This window comes from Mesitornis unicolor, unplaced genomic scaffold (assembly GCF_000695765.1).
Source record: "Mesitornis unicolor isolate BGI_N332 unplaced genomic scaffold, ASM69576v1 scaffold2731, whole genome shotgun sequence".
Taxonomy (NCBI): domain Eukaryota; kingdom Metazoa; phylum Chordata; class Aves; order Mesitornithiformes; family Mesitornithidae; genus Mesitornis; species Mesitornis unicolor.
In genome coordinates this window covers 22,689-39,900 of record NW_010162954.1, presented here as the reverse complement: position 1 = coordinate 39,900, position 17,212 = coordinate 22,689, and the positions used below count along the sequence as shown (strand labels likewise).

General features: G+C 39.8%; 1 long non-coding RNA gene across 1 annotated transcript in view; it reads right to left on the bottom strand.

Moving 5' to 3' along the window:
- Nucleotides 1-2,865: 2,865 nt before the first annotated feature.
- Nucleotides 2,866-17,212, bottom strand: part of LOC104547900 — a 32,682-nt gene continuing 18,335 nt past the window's right edge. Inside the window, exons 2-3 of the long non-coding RNA XR_728197.1 lie at nt 9,332-9,441; nt 2,866-3,057 (exon numbers count right to left, since the gene is read on the bottom strand). This is a non-coding gene — a long non-coding RNA (uncharacterized LOC104547900). The remainder of the gene's footprint in view (nt 3,058-9,331; nt 9,442-17,212) is intronic.

Here is a 17,212-nt window from a genome sequence, read left to right as displayed (position 1 = left end):
GAAAAAGGAGGGGGAAAAAAGGGTTGCTTTTCTGATTCTTTATCACTATCACATAATAGCATAGGTGAACTCTGCATATACCTTGGTGTCTTGATAGCTTTATATAATGCTGGGAAAGTCTCCAAGGCTGAAATAAAAATCTTACCTTGGCTCTCAAGCTTGGCAGGCTTTTGCTGCTAATACAACACAGATCAGAGGGGTGTTTTTTGGCTCTTCTACCTGACATAAGCTTGTTCTCCGACATACATTTCTATTAGCTTTGAAAGCACTATTTTCTTTCTTATAACTTCATGAAGTTGGGAAGGTGCCTCAGGTAACAGAACGGCATCTTATTGTACAAACTTTCATACTGTAAATAGTCCTTTTTGATACCATCACTGTCAGTAGCTAAGGACAAGAGAAGAAAGCTAATGAGTCTCCTTTGCTTCTAGTGGCCGTTATGGTTAAACAGTCACAAAAGGACCTGCCCACACCACTAAAGGTCCTACTGTTCTCTGTTTCTCCCGGGCTGGCTTACAAAAGGCAATTCATTGCATGCAGGCCCTATGGTCATGATCAGGTCATGGTGTCTTGAGTTTGGCACAACCATCCACCAATGCCTCTGAACCACAGACTAAGGCAACTTCTGCTTCAAGCTCACGGTCTCTACTGTTGTCTGGATTCAATTTCCTTTTGCATAGCTCTTTTCCACAACAGGATTTCACTTTTTTTCTCCTTTCCTCTCGCTTCTTGACTGCATCTCATCTTCGAGATGCAACAGCATGATTAATTCAGAGAGCAGCATCTGCCGTCTTCCTGGGTAGGATGTTCCCAGCTGCCGAGACCCTGGAAACCCCAGCACACCACTCTGGGCTGCATACCTCAGCCTAAACTCCTCTGAAAACTTGAACATCTACTTTGGCACCTCGGGGAGTACCAAGATATTCTTAAAAGCCTAAGGACTTACGCATGCAGAAGTAGAGCTTGCAAACGTCAACTACACCGATTTTATCAGTTCATTCTGATGGGGGAGAGAGAGAAAATTAGGTGGACTCCAGAGAAGCCAGTTCCACAGCCAAGGCTGTAGCAAGAGACACCAAGTGAGATAGGGGCCATCACACCCTGACAAGAAAAGCCACCTTCATGGCAGTCCCTTGTGTGCCAGTTGGAGGTAGGGAAGGAGGTCATCCCTTCATGGAGCTATTTTTCCCCTGGCCCTTCCATAGGACAGAGCCCAGTCCAACAGGACATGTTTTCCAGGAGATAGAAGCCTGTCTCACAGCATAACTGGTCCAGTTGAAACCATATTTGCTCCTATGAAGCAGAAATGTGCCCATTTCTCAGCAAATCTGAGTAATGATCCAGGAGGAGCCTGGACCTGCTCTCCCAGCACCAACCATACTCACCCTGCAGACCCTCAGAGTTCTGCTCACAAACTCTTCGCAAGGGAAATGCTCAAAAGCAAGAGTCAGTGATTTAAAAAAAAAAACCAAAAAAGATGACTGTGAATATCAACTATAAATAGAGCATCAAGTCCTCCTGTAAACTCGCAATAGAGCCAGAGTAAAAATAGCAACACGAGAAGACGAAACCGTGCAGCACTGGTGTTGATAGGAACAGCGATGTCAGGAGTATGAATACAGGCAAGAATAAGACTTCGCTACAGTAATTATCTACCTAACACAGAACAATGTGGAATAAATATAGGAACGTTATTGCCAAAAAGGCTCCTACTCCCACAGCAATGTTAGAAGAAATTAAAAAAAGAAGACAGGAAGATAAACTATAAAAAGAAAAAAGGATATTTTTCTTAGCTATAGTGATATTTTTCTATTTTACCTTCTGTTATACGACATATTCATTTTCTTAAGTGAGAAATCTGACCAGAATATATCTCAGCCTGTGCATCTTCTTGGTCAGGAGTTCTAGTAGCACCAGTGGGATTATTTGCTCACATAATGCAGCGAGATTCAACAAGAAATTCAGACACTGAACAAACAATGGAAAGATCAGGAAAAAAAAAACCCATCACCTCCAGTTCCTGCTTATGCCAGCTGATCACTGTATTAGTTCAATTCTCACTTAATTCACACTGGCTCTATGATAGACCTACCTGGACTCCTACACTCAAAAGTAGGTCACAAATGGGCAAATGCACACAAGTCTGGGCAAACCAGCTATTTCCCAGTGCCATGTATTTGTTCTGCAACACAAGCAGTAACCAGAAAGCTCACAGATGCTTTCAGCATCAGTGGGCAGCACTCTCAGACCAAGGTTGAGCTCCTGGGACATGCATGACTGGATGCAGTCACCTTATTCGTGGTAGGGACTCATTCCTAAAAGCTTTTTAGCAAGCAGGTTTAAACTGCATGGCATCTTCCTAGTATCCATAAGCTCAACACAACATGCCTGCTACTAAACACTGCAGTCTCGGTCGACATGTAATATAACCAAAACCCACACAAAGTAACAAAAAAAAGCATAGATATAAAATCTGGTTCAACTACTCATTCAAAAAAATCATGTTGTTTTGGGATTTTACCAATTATTTGGTGATTGCTTATACATTAGGAAATCTCAGAGATGAGTGGTTATTCTAAACTAATATCTAAAAAACCCCTAGTATCTAAACTAATCAAGTTGAGTATTGGAAAAGAATAAGAAAGTTTAACACAAGGTGAGTACCAAGGCATATAATCTGAGGGAATCCTGTTGATACTTTTGCCAAATGTAGATAATGACTGCAGAAAAGCCTTAAACTTATATTTCATATCATATATAATCGCTCTGCCTTTTACTGTTCCTCCATTCAATTACTTGATGTCACATGGGATTTCCATTCTTTCTTTTTTTCCTCGAAGAACCAAAACACAACATAATGTGAATTCCTTGCTCCGAAATCTCAGAATCTTATGGAGAAAAGCAAGTATGTACTTACGACCAGAGGGAGTTTCTTCCTTGTGTGATGACTCCAGTGAATTTTGTGAGCCTTCGAGCATCTACTTCAATCCACTGATATGGGTCATTTCTTCCTGCACACCAAGCACCATCATAAAAATCATTTTCGTTAACACCTGCCTGAAAAGAAGGCAAAACTGTCTTCATCAATCAGAGCCAAGAAAGTGGAGGTCTTTCATGGGAAAAAGGAAACAACACATGAAGCCATCATTCATTCTACTTCCTCCTTTGGCTCCAGCCATTCTCAGCAGCTACATGGAGAGATCAAAATATTTTCTTACTCAAAGCAGGAAGGAAAATTCTGCAAAGACCTTTTAAAAACTAAGAACCATTACATATAAATTTATGTCAGAAAGCAGAAAGTTAGAAAGTTAAGTTAGAAAGCTTCAGTTCAGTCCTTCTATCTGTGCCTGTGGCCTGACGGAGCCTTTATCCAGAACAAATTATCCACATGGTCTTGAGTTATGAAAGTCCTAAAAATCCAGCTGAAATCCATGTAAATAATGGAGCAATCTCCTTTCCCCCAGAAGCAGCAAAGGAGATTGTGGGGCATATGGAAAAAATACTACTATTTCCCACCAATTTTCAGTCCCAGAATTAACAACTTTCAATACTAGGGTGTCAAAGGTTAAAAATTCAGGAATTCCCAACTGTACTCCAACTTGTGTACCAATCCATATCCCAATTTATGCTGGCAAAACCACCACAAACAGCCTTTTCAACAGTTTCAAAGAAATAGCTGTGAGGTATTTTGAATAAGCTGCATCACAAATACATCTGAAATAGCATTTAAAGAAACATAGCAACGGAGGTCTTCAGATATTTATCTTATTACTAAAGTCCAGGAAATGTTTGGCACCAAGCTGGCTACTGCCATAGAGAGCACAGAAGCTTTTCCATATGGTCCTCTGAGGCTACATGTATTTTTACAGTATTTCATGTGTTTAATGAGGGTTTATCGTTGCCATCCATGCAATCCCAAGGATAGCCTTAAATATTCCCCAATGATCAGTTTGGAGAACTTTGTAAGTTTATATTAGAGACAGACTTTAAAGCCCTTGTATACAACTACTGTCTGATGGTATATTTTCAGTTGGTGTGTATTAGGAGATATCACAGTCAGAGCTGGGTTACAATGGCAGAGATTGACAGGTCTGGTTACCTCCATTTTTACAGACATTTTCTACCCAAATGGGCACTGGGTGGGTCTAACTCAAAGTGAGGATGCAGTTGTTAACGCCCTTTCCCAATGCTAATTTGGTGGTATCTGAAGGAAGTGATGCCAAACAGAGACCCAGATTCAATTCCTAAAACTTCTCATTTTCTCAGGTATTCAAATCTGAGATAGGGCAGCTTAAAAATTACCTGTTTTCCTGCATCTACCCAATTTATATTAAGCCACTTACTTCTATGTATTAACACTGATGTTTTAAACTAAAGTTGGTATAAAAGTCAAAAGTACAAGATACAGAGAAAAACTCTATTAAACAGTGGGAAATAAATGCTTCAAGGAGAACTGAACAATGGGGAAAAATGAGAATATAAATATCACTGACCTGAGTTATAACCTTTTTCAAGAAAAAGGTTTCAATGCATTTTAAAGTAAGATGGAATTTGAAATACCCTTAGGGTTTAAAAACCAAGGCTTGCCAGGAAGCGTTAAGATCTGCAGAGCACCTTGAACCAGCATCGTGCTAATCCCCTTCGCATGGGTGGAATTCCACCAATTTCTGCAGCCCAAGTACCCATATCTCTCATTGCCTCAGCTGGGACCCTTGGTCCTTACTCAGACTGAGGATATTTCCCAATGGTGTGATGCTCATCAGGGTGTAAAACTGTCCTCCACATTACAGTGAGCAGAGGGAAGAGGTGAGAAAAAAGAGCTTGTTTGCAAAAAAATGCTGAACTACATACTCAAATCTCCATGGTTTCAACTGGACTTATATAAATATGTGATAAGTTGTATATCAAATACGGAGAATTTAGAGGACACGTTCACAGTTACACAGCATAAATACTATGGCTTTAAAAAGGGGCAAAGAGGGCATAAAAGAACAAAAGAATCTGTGCCGCTGCTACTTCTTCCTGCTCTCTTGTTTCCTAACATCAGCTTCTCTGAAGCTAAATGATTATTTTTACCAGACAAAAAAGAAGCAGGTGTTTGTGTATAACTGACACGGAGGACTACTTGAAAGAGGAGTTTAATCACTAAAAAGTTATTATTGCAAACATTTTCAAAGGAAAAGAATTCCAATAAATTTATGTTGAAACTTCTCTTTTCAAGCTTCAAGTTAAGTGTTTTTTCTTAAGTCACTTGAAGCTTTGAATTTGCCCTATAACCACATCAAAATATTGTTTCTACAAAAAACACCTTATAGACTCAAACAAATATTTAGTAGTTAAAATTTCTATTATAATTCTTCGGGAAATTTTTGTTCCTGAAAGATGAGAAAAATTATCATCACGTATTGCATCAAAGATTATAGACCAAGATACTTTTTCTCAGTACAATGTTTACTGAAATTCAAAAATTGTATGTTGAATTAATGGAGATAATGAATTCAAGGTAAGGCACACATAACTTTAAGCTATACATTTTAAAAATTTACATTATTTTCATAAGAGAGGGAAGGAGCTAATGGAAACTGGAAGTAAGGACTAGGTCTTAAGCAAACTCTTCTTTCCTTCACTGAATTTTCAAGTCTACTCAAAGTCTACCCCATCTTCTATTTGACTTGCAGCCAAATGCAAAAACATTTCTCAATGTGCAGTGTCTTATGAAAAAATACCTTTTTGATATAGAAAAAGGGACTTTTTCCTGTTGCTTCTGAATAAGTTATCGATAAATGTGAATGCTGAAAATTGTAATTCAAATAAAACAAATCAACTGCCCATTATGCACCCAGAAGCTGAGATGAAGGGAAATCAAAAGGTTACAATTCCTTTATAAATTATATGACTCCTGATTTTAATTCATTTTCCTCTTCTGAGCTAGACACAAGACAGAATAAACACTTGCTCACATTATGACTGTTCCAAAAGCCTTATTTTATAATGAGCAGAAAGATATTACTGCCTAAATATATTCAAATGAAGAAAGACATTTCAGTCTTCTGCCACAAGCCAGCTAGAGCAGCAGTAAAAATATACCCAATATCAAACCACTTCAGCTTAAATTCTTCTCCTTTCCCACTGGGGTGATCACAAACATTATTTTAGCATAGGAAGTTTGGAAGGAAAAACGTAAAAAGGATTACTCATCACAGGTATTTATAGCAACCGCTGCCAGTAGGAAAAAGGAGAAGAATTAAAGCGCAAGGGCTGAAGGCAGAACTTCAATAATTTTGTCCTTTGCTCATGTTTTGATAACGGAGCTTTATAAAAGGAACTCGTGAAACAAAGAACTGAGAAGACAAAAAGCAATACTTCCTGCTTATGTGTGTACACATGACTGCATCGCTTAGTTATTTTTTATTTTAAATAACCATTGTTATTTGGATTTCTCCAACCAGGAAAATGAAGAAAGGGAAAAAACCACCATAATTTCACTAATTATTTCAGGTTTTTAACCACTCCTAATTATTTTCCAAGTGACAAATACTAATGACTTTTACCCCTGAAGGCAAAGTGCCTCACTCAATATTATTTTATGCCATGATTTTTCCTGAGGAAGTTAAATCACTGTTGGGTGTGCCTCTATTGCAGTTGTAGGTCAGATCTCCAATACGTGATGCTCTACAACCCCAGTAGCTCCTGCTCGCAGGTCCCAGCTCAATCACCACATCCCTACAGGAAAAACTGGTCCCACATATTGCAAGGCGACAAGAGAAGCAGAACCCAGTCCTGCCAAACCTGTCCTTCTTCAAAATAAAGCATGCACCAACTGATTAATTTTATACCCTTCAAATAATCTAAACGGAACAAAATATCCCTCAGAAGCCTTTGAAAAAGTTCATTATTCAGTGAATTCTGCATGAACTGAGGCAGTGCCAGTTACCTGGGGTGAGCCCTAAGCTGCTCAGCTGACTTTGCATCAGATGATGAAGTTGAGCAGAGAGTGGATTTTGTTTTATTTGGGGGAGGAAGCAATGGCCACACGAATATTGTGAAGGCACCGTTTGCATCAGATGATGAAGTTGAGCAGAGAGTAGATTTTGTTTTATTTGGGAGAGGAAAGCAATGGCCACACGAATATTGTGATGGCACCGTGGTGATACCCAGGCCACGCCACAGGGACAGCACCCCATAAAACTTCTCATCGCCATGCATTTAGCACTGTGCTTTGGTGAAAGCCGAGCAGCACATCAGCCTCTCAGAGTTTCTCTGATGTGGGCCAAGTGTTTTTCTTGATAAACAGAATTAACCAGCATGAAAACACAGCTGCTTAAATTCCAGTGACTTTTGCCTTTCCCCAGCATGCCACAACCTGCCCTTTTGAGCAGCAAACAGAAATCACCAGGGACCTCATTACCCACCGGACACATCACTCCCCTGTAGTACCTATCCTTGGTTATTGAGCACATATCCTTTAAATACTACTGAAATTCCAAAGTCTTAATGCAAAGTGAAATTAACCACCGAGACCCAAGTGACAGGGAAGAGATCTGCTAATTCTAAATGGCTTTGAAAACAATTTTAAAGTGCTATTAATTTTGAACTAATCCGAAGGGAAGCAGTACCTAAACTGAAAATAAATGCAGACCTATACTTTTATCACTGTCAATCATAGTGGTAACCCTGAGTGGTCAAGGGGTTTAGGGAATTACTGTATCTATAGCATACAGATAAGCTTTCAGTTAAAGATTGATTCAAGGATTACTGGAAATCGTTATTAGATGTAAAGATGTAGCAGAGAAAAAGGGCTAAATTTAAACAAGAAAAGTAAGCCAGAGAAGTCACTGCAGAGAAGAGACTGACCCTTGGCTTCTGCTGCAGGCTCTGGACTATATTTAAGGGAAACATCATTCATAGGTGAGACACGTACACTTCTCTATTTATTTTAATGCAGTATTACTGGTGATGACAAGACACTGGGCTAGATGAACTCATAGCCTAAACCATTCTTGTGTTTAAATAAATCGGATTTTAACATCAGCATGAAAAATGCAGAACCACAACCAACAGAAAAGTCAGAGGTTGTATCACAGTCCTGGATCTTATGGTACCGTATAAACAAAATTGTAATAAAATAATTTAACATTCCTATAGGACTCACCTGCAAATACAATTTTGTGTTCATAAGGGGTTTTTTTTGACAAGCAGAGGATATTAAGTAAAAGCAGTAAACTGCCTCACTCAGATCTCAAAAGGATTTAAATACAAAAGCTGCAGATGAGTCTTTGCATCACACCCAGCCCTCCCTGCCTGCTCACTAATGGGAAAGGAAGAGCCCATTTCCACCCCCCTGTGGGGTCCTGCCCCCCACCTCCAGCTGGCTTTGCTGCAGAGCAAAGTGGTTTACTGAGCTTTTGAGTCAAAATTAATTCATTTAAACAAATAATGAAATGGGAAAATAAATCAGGATATCACCTGAAATTGCCCTGCTGATTAGAGCTCATCGTACCTCATCCCAGCCTTAGTTCATTAACTAACAAATCCCTTCAGCTGGAGAGAATACAAAAATCTAATGGAAGGTCTTATAATGAAAGATAGCTAATAAATGAAGTAAAATTTAGAGATTTTTCACTGTTGGCTTGTTGCTAGTATCCTATTTATGACTTTGAGTCTTGAACTTTGTACTTCATTATGTAAAAGTTACATTTTTACACCGGAAAAAAACTAATTCAGAAAACAGCACGAACACAGTGGAAAACAGAAACACAAGAAACGGGAAAATACCATTTGGTTCCGCAAAGCGCCTAAGCACATCTGTAGCATTAAATAAAAGAAGCTGAACCAGATTGTATGCCAGTGACTTCTGAATTGAAGCCTTTTTTTGGTAACATAAGCGTTGTCTCTGAGAAGCTGCCTTAGGCCACTTAAAACCACACTTGCAATTAATTAACTATTGCCATTAACCACATGCAAATAACAAAAAAGCAATGTGCTGTGGGAGCTTCCTTCCAGGCTGAGGGTGAAGGGAGCTGGGATGATTCCTTGCTGCTGGGGAGGGAGCATTTTGGGGCTGCCTTCACCTTTGCTTGCTCACGGAGGTCTGGTTGGATTTGCATCCTCAGCACATGAAGTTTGAAGGTTTTTTTCTTTCCCCAGCAAAGCCTCACGAATGTAAAGGTTATCCATCAACCTTACTCACTCCTCTAATTCCAGCGTTTCCCCTTCATTTGAATTACATGAGCTGACAAAGTAGTCAGAACCAATAAGCATCCATTGGTCCTCTTTATACAACAGCGCAACCTTAAGCCATTCTCCCACTTAGGGGAAAAATTGATGTTACCTGAATATTGAGCCTTCCTCTGTGGGCCCCGAGGCCATACCGCTTTGCTGTAGAGGCATGGAGCTGGAAGTCAGTAATTTTTAATGTCTCCAGACCAAGTGGAGGGCAATCTACAAAACAAAAGATTGATTAAAATTTAATTTATTGTTGTTTTTTTTTTAAAAAAAAGCAAACACAAAACAAACAAGCATTCAAAGTCTCTTGGCGTTGCTTGTGCCAAGCTGGCTGGAGTCCTCAGCTGGTATAAATGAGCACAGCATCGCTGAAGTCAATGAGAGATGGCAGCTCTCATAAAAATCAATGAAGCAACTCTGATTTACACCAGCTGAGGATCTGGCTTCTTGAGGGTTTCAGATAGTCATTACTGCTTGCTATATTCTTCATTTTTTTCACTGATATGCACAGTATTTCCTGTCAAGTGCTTTACAGTACAAAAAGCCAGCAAAACGCCCTATTATTTTTCTCTCTTTTTTGGCATTTTCATCTCTTGTTTTGATTTTTTTTTCTCCCCCTGTACTCCCTTCCAAGCTACTGTATGAAGTTATGTTTCTAATTAAAATCTGTTCTGGAAACTTCAATCCCAGTGCCTCGCGTTGCACAATAACATCTGGTGCAGAGATCTGGGGGATCGGACAGCCCAGCTCCGCAGAGGGAATGACTAAGCACAAAAAGAGCAATTTTGGATAAAGGGACTATGTCTCTAAGTTTCAAAACCTTGAAGAAAGAAAAGCAGCTGCCATTACTTCAGTAGTTAGCTAGAAATTCACCAAACTACAGCCCAGAGCTCTGCCTTTAGAAAATAAGATACTTGAAAGAGTCTATTTCATGATTATCAGAAAAATGTTCTGCTCTAAAATGACCCCAGCCACCAGAGTGTTTCAGTCCCTGGCAATCTTTAGGATGTTTTTCCTTAAAATACCATGGTGAGGTGGGGAAGAGCCACTCTTGGTGTTGCACTGGAGGTGAACAAAAGCACAGAGAGGCACTTTGTGAGCATCTAAATTGTTCAACAGAGCACAATTTAGAGACCTTGAAGTCAGCACCAGCTGGAACTGGGAATTCTGCGTAGGGCAGAGGTGGAAACCAGGGTCATATTTATTATTTAGCTCAGGTTCTTGTCAGGTTAAGCTAGGCTTTATACTACCATGGCCCTGTGACTTCTGATCTTGGGTAGAGGCCAGATTTTCCCTGCAGTCAAGTGTGGGACTTTGCTGTAACTTTTATATCAGGCTGTGACAGAGACGGGCCAAGCACCATCCATGCAGCCCAAACCACACTTCCAAACCACAGGCCACCCCTCCAGTCCAACCATTGATCCAGTCCTAAGGCTGTCACTAGACCATGTCCCTAAGCACAGCATCTCTTTGTCTTTTAAACACCTCCAGGGATGGGGACTCAACCATCTGGACAGCCCATTCCAGTGCTTGACAACCCTTTCAGTAAAGAAATTCCTCCTCGTATCCAACCTAAACCTCCCCTGGTGTAACTTGAGGCCATTACCCCTTATCCTATCACTTGTTACTTGTGAGAAGGGATCAACTCCCACCTTCTTACACCCTCCTTTCCAGTAGTTGTAGAGAGCAATAAGGTCTCCACTCAGCCTCCTTTTCTCCTCCTTAGCTCATAACAACCTAAAATCCCACAATTGCAATCAATTCCCATTAGTTTTTCTTTGTTCATCATTAGGAAGGTTCTCACACAAATCCAGTGCCAAATGTCCCCATCAGAGGCAGTAAAGCCAAATGCTGAACATTAATGTATTTTCTAAAGTACCGACAGTGATCTTAGTCTTACACAAGAGACAAAATGCAGACAGATCCTCATTTCGAAAAGCTTTCAATCTAATTATCCAAAAGAGAGGCGAGACAGGATGTATAAGGAAAGGCAGAGGAAGGAGCAGCTCAGAGGGTTTTTGTTTCGTTGGCTGATTGTTTTAATTACATTTCCTTACAGAGCATTTCATCTTCCATCATACTCTGACTGAAAGAAGTCTCAGGCTCTGACAGATCTGTACTGGAGTAAACTGCAGAGCTAGGAGCTGCCTGCCTTTCTTTAACATGTTCAGTCCTCCAGACAGATTTGGAAATCAATCTCACAGTGCAGTCCTGCAAACTCTTTCACACTTCGGTATAATTTGCTCTGTGAACAGTTTCACCATCCCCAGGCACTCAAAAGCCACCCAGAAGTACCCATGTCAGGTTTAGGCTGAACGTAAAAGCAAGCTGTTTTCACATGGTTCATAAAATATGATTTAATTCAATGTTTATACCATACCTAGCAAGGCTATGGGGCAATCTACAAGTACAGTTTGGATTTACTAATAAAACAGAACTGGAAAAGCACTGGTTTTGAGGCTGACAGCTACCCATCAGACCTGAAGTTACCTGGAGTGACGTTTACCTGCCTGAGTATGTACAAGAAGTGGATTGGGTTTTATTCAAAGTGAAGTATCACTAATTGCAATATTCTTGCCTGTGGATTTCAGGGAGGTTTTCTCGAGCCGAAAGATGGGTATTTACAGGCTGGAAAAAAATTGCCTGTGTATATTTGTGTGTATTAACTGTTTTGAGAGAAACTGAAGCCTAATAATAGACTCAGAAATGTTCATATGGATCTCAGTTAAACATGCCCAACTGCTCTTTATTTTTCAAGGATGAATTATTTGCATTGTTTGTGAAGGCATCAGATTAACAGGCCAATATTAGGAAACACTCAATTTAATGGGAGTTTTCAACAAAGGCAAGATGAGGCTCAAAGAGCAGGCAGGAGCTATCTACGATATGCCATATAGGTATCTTTGACATAAACAGTGCAATACATTGTTAACAATATGCTGTCCTTTGTCAATGTTCTCAAGCCTTACAAAATTTCAAGTGAAATCATTAGGATCTTTACCATCCATTCAATAGTATCCAGGATTATTTGTTTTTACTGTTACTTATATAAATTAGTAGCCAAGGTCCTAACTGGCTTTCTCCGAAAGTGAACCAACTTAAGCTGCCACTTCATGAACTTACCAAATCGCGTAAAGACTTGGTAAGAAAAATCAAGTCTTTTTCTTCAACACTTGTCTGAAAATTAATGAAAAGCATTCCTTTCACTGTTGGCCCCTCTTTCTCCAGTGAGCGTCCCAAACCAGGAACGGAGCAGTGGGATTCTCCATAACAAAACATTGACCTTTAGATGTTTCCATCTGTGCAGCAATGTGCAGGGATTATTTTCTTGGAGTCATCAAGCCTATTGTTTGTAGTAGCTTTGATGTATGGAATCTGTGCTCTTTTCCACAAGAGAAGTCCTTTGATTTGGCTTTTAAATTAAAGCATTTTTTTCTATTTATAGGGATAATATTTGAGTATTAACACTTTAGGGATATTAATATTTTTCTACATGCATATGAATTCCAGCATCAATAAAGGGATAAAGAGAACGTATTAGACTAAAATATCTATCTGTAATGTACAGAGATGATGAGGGCAATCTTTTCAATGTGGCTCAATCTGATTAACTCCAGGTTACTCAAAAACAACACAGTCCACTTAAAGTTGCCATTTAATTTTAGATAAATTATTCCCTTGGAGCGTGTGTGTGTGTCCCCTTCTTAAAGCTACTAGAGATAACCAGGACAACCCATTTTTGAAAAACATGCAGGAAAAGAAACTGATTATGGCATTCAGAAAGACTCTACTTTTATAAGACTCTACTTATTTTATAAGTATTACTTATATATATATTAATTTTTAAGAAATCTCGCATAGAATAATGAAAATTGCCACACAATCAGTAAGACAATCTTAATGGTTTTGTATTCTTGATGCTAGTTTGAAGAAAGCTACAGAAATTAGATAGCATGAATAATCAAAATAGTTCATACCTTATAGATTCAACTGGAAATGACCTAGTTATCCGGTCACTTATTTAACTGGTTGAAAAAGTAATCATTATAGAATACAGGAGATTCAACTGTAGCTTTGAACGACATTTAAATCCACATTCTATGTATGTAGCAACTTAGCAACAGAATGCAGCTGGAGTATTTATGTTACAGAATGACCGAAAATCAAGCATTAGGCTTAGAGGCGCAGGGAAGAAGCTGACTTACGGACATTTCTCTCTTTCTGGCCCATATCCAACCATGATTTTGTGTGTGATTTGCAATCATGAATAGGTATTCAGCTTAGGAACAAGTCATTAATAAGATGGCTGGATCAAATTAATTAATTCCAAGACCTAAAAAAGACAGGGCTTGGACTCAGACTTAATTATATTTGTATTTTAAACAGTATTCTAGTGAGTTTTCCATTTTGAAATGGATTTGCTATTAGCTATGTTAAATGGCTCTATCGCAGTGCCCGTTATTTCCAATTATGCTTCTAGCAGCTTGATAGACGACTGTATCCCAGCTCAGGGATCAACACTGTTAGACATCACCTGTCCTGTGAAGCCAGAAGGGGGAAACACTTGAGAATTACTTCAGTCACAACCTCATCTCTTGAAATTGGAATTTACCAGTTATACTTTGAAGATTATCTATCCTGACATCCCTACGTGAAGAAGCTGCTGAGCTCCCTTCTCAAGCCAGCATCAACTCAACCTGAAATCTCCATGCAAGGACACCAGCCCAGCTCTGAAAGCAGTTTCAGCCTCACGATGGCTGTGCCCTACTGATACAGCATTTTCCACTGAAACTCTGGTCAAAAAACCCCATCTTCTTGGTTATCTCTGCTGTAACAATAGCTGTTCTTCATGAAAAAAACAGACATTCTTAGAAATATATTAATTCCATAAGTGGAAGATATATGTATGAGCAGGGCAAGGAAAACACTTTTGTTCATCTTTATTGCCTAAATTATTCATTTACTTTATTTTCGTCTGGTCTAAATAAAGATTGTCAGATAAGCACAGATTGTCTTTATAGCTTTTGTATCTAATAAGGATGCATTTAGGAAATCATTCTGTGCTGTTTTTCTGGAGGCATAGCAGACAAATTATTGCTTTATTTAAAGAATATTTTTCATCAGTTTAGGAATATGTTCAGTTTTTCAAATGGAAAGAAAAAAAAGAAGTATAATGTTTCCTCTTCACTTATATTTTCAAGAGCCATACCTATAACCCTTTTCGATTTCTGCTGGTCTGTGCTTGTCTAACTCCTCCTGCACAGTGATACTCAGATCTAGAAATGGAGAAATATCAGCCTTGTGCAGTCTGACAGCCTCCTTGACATTTGGAGGCAGAATGGACCCTGACTATTTACTTTTTATGATTCCAAATGTGGTTTAGCTCCAGGAGCTTTGTCACTTTTTAATACGCTAGCCTCTCTTACACTTCAAAATGTTTGTCTGGGGAGAAACAGAGACACAGCAGGTCAGAGAAGACAAGAGGAGCTCAAGGCAGCACTGACGGCGAGTTAACACAGAGTTTTCTCTATACAAATAACACTTTTAGTGCCAGGATTTTCTGTCGTTGCTGTTGGTATCTGTAGCTTTGCATGTGGTGCTTGACCTTGCACCACCAAAGCCAACAGAAGAACATCACTATAATAAATATGAAGACCTCATCACACTTCCAGTGTAACTGATTTCTTTAAGTTGTGCATTCTCCATCAAAACGTACACCATCAGTAAGATTTTCAGTAACGCAGCACATACCAAGTTATTATTGCATTCGGCAGCAAGAACAGACACTGAAATACAGAATCACAGAATCACAGAATCCCAGACCGTTAGGGATTGGAAGGGACCTCCAAAGCTCATCCAGTCCAATCCCCCTGCCGGAGCAGGAACACCCAGATGAGGTTACACAGGAAGGCGTCCAGGCGGGTTTTGAATGTCTGCAGAGAAGGAGACTCCACAACCTCTCTGGGCAGCCTGGGCCAGTGCTCTGTCACCCAATACGTTTTAAAATTATGCTGGTCAGTTTGGAGGGTCAAAATCACACCGCACATCTTGGCCTTAGTATGGCCAGAGTTCGCCCAAGTCAAGGGATAGCAGATGTAATAAGACAGATTTCATTTTAGGATTTTTAATTCCCTGTTTCTTTTTTTCTGGGCCATCTCAGGGTAGATGCAGAATTTAGGTCTTGTTTAAGCAAAATACTTAAAGACACAGCTAACAAAGAAAATGCAAATCTGTGAAGTTAATGATCACAGAATCGCTCAGTTGGAAAAGCCCTCTGAGATCATCACGTCCAACCGTTCCTGTCTACCCCCTAAACCATATCCTTAAGTACCTCGTCTACCCGCTCTTTAAACACATCCAGGGATGGTGCCTCCACCACCTCCCTGGGCAGCCTGGTCCAGCTTCTGATGACCCTCTCAGTAAAGAACTTCCTCCTTATCTCTAACCTGAACCTCCCTTGGCACAGCTTGGTGCCGTTTCTCCTTGTTCTATCCCCCATCACCTGGGAGAAGAGACCAGCACCCACCTCTCTACAACCTCCCTTGAGGCAGTTGTATATGATATAGGTAAGTTAAGCACAAAATTAAGCATATATTTTGGGGGATGAAGACTTTAATGCTTATCATACTATTCTTCAATGTTTATGGTCTTGGACAAAAATTCTTAATGAGGTCAGTATAACAAACTCTACCCTAATGGCCGAGTTTAGAGCTTTTCCTATGAAAAGTGTCACTGATAATTCATCTTCCAACAGCAGAAACTATTAATGGAAACTCTGGCAGTCTAATTCCTGTGTCTTGAGTCATACTTGGGTCACAGGTATGCAAAGTATTTTCAAACTGCAATGCACCTGAAAGGTGAAATAACAGTAAAAGCATATTTCTGCTGACCTCTACTTGCTGAAAACATCTTTTTCTTGCTTTTCTGTGACGGACAGCCTTTGTGGGGGCTGAATTACACGAACAAGGTTTCTAAATAATTTGTTATATTTACAATCGTAGGACATTTGTGGGAGAACACAGTCTAGCTAAATTTTGCTGTTTTGACGATGTGACGGTGGAAGTGTGAAGTTTCCACAGATGTTCATGAGTCACTCTCTATACTTGGTGTGGCCCAGCTTTTCCCTGGAAACACGTCCATGGATTTCAGTCTGAGCAGTTTTCTGACTTTGTTCACATCCAAAGCGTTGCTAGCAATACACACAAGTTTATTTTCCAGCCTGAATTCAGGCCACCAGCCTCCATGCACCCCAGATTAATGGGAGCAGTACAGGCAGATGAAGGTTCTTCAAGCACACACAGTTTGCTTTTATTTGCTTTTTCTTATAAACCCATTCCCAGGGCACTAAAAGAACAAAGCAAGCAATGTACACTTGCAACAAATCCCCTATATAGAAGTTAAAATACTGAATTATAGTCCCAGATCAAAAAACGAATAAAGGATTAAATAGATGCCAAAGTTTTCTATTCCAAGATAACATTAATTGTTCTGTAACGTTGCATCAAAGCTGTGTATTTTTCTAGAACAAGCCACAGATACTGCACAGGGGTTTAAGACATGGGGGACATCTCTCAGAAGAAAAGGGCAATATTTATTACAGCACGGCAACATACACTTATCCTTATGGCTGCTGTTAATGGTTAAGAAAAAGAAGCTGCAAACCCTTTTGGTTAGAAGCTGCAAAACCCAGCTCTGTTAGAGGTCAGACCCAAAGCCTCCTTCAACCACGAGGAACATTTGAATGGGCTCTGGGTGAGGGAAAAGCCTGAGTGAGGCTCCCACAAATGTTACCTGTCTGGTACCTCAGAGCTGCTTTTGATGACCAGATATGCCTCTTCTTCACACCCGTCTTCTCCGGGGGCTGCCCCTGGGCCAAGGAGTTAGGTTAAAATGCTTTCAAAACACATGGGGGAAAGAGGTAGGTTTTTATTCAAACTTTCTTGCTAGGCACCACTTTGTTTTCCAGTTCAAAATGCTCCTTTCCCTA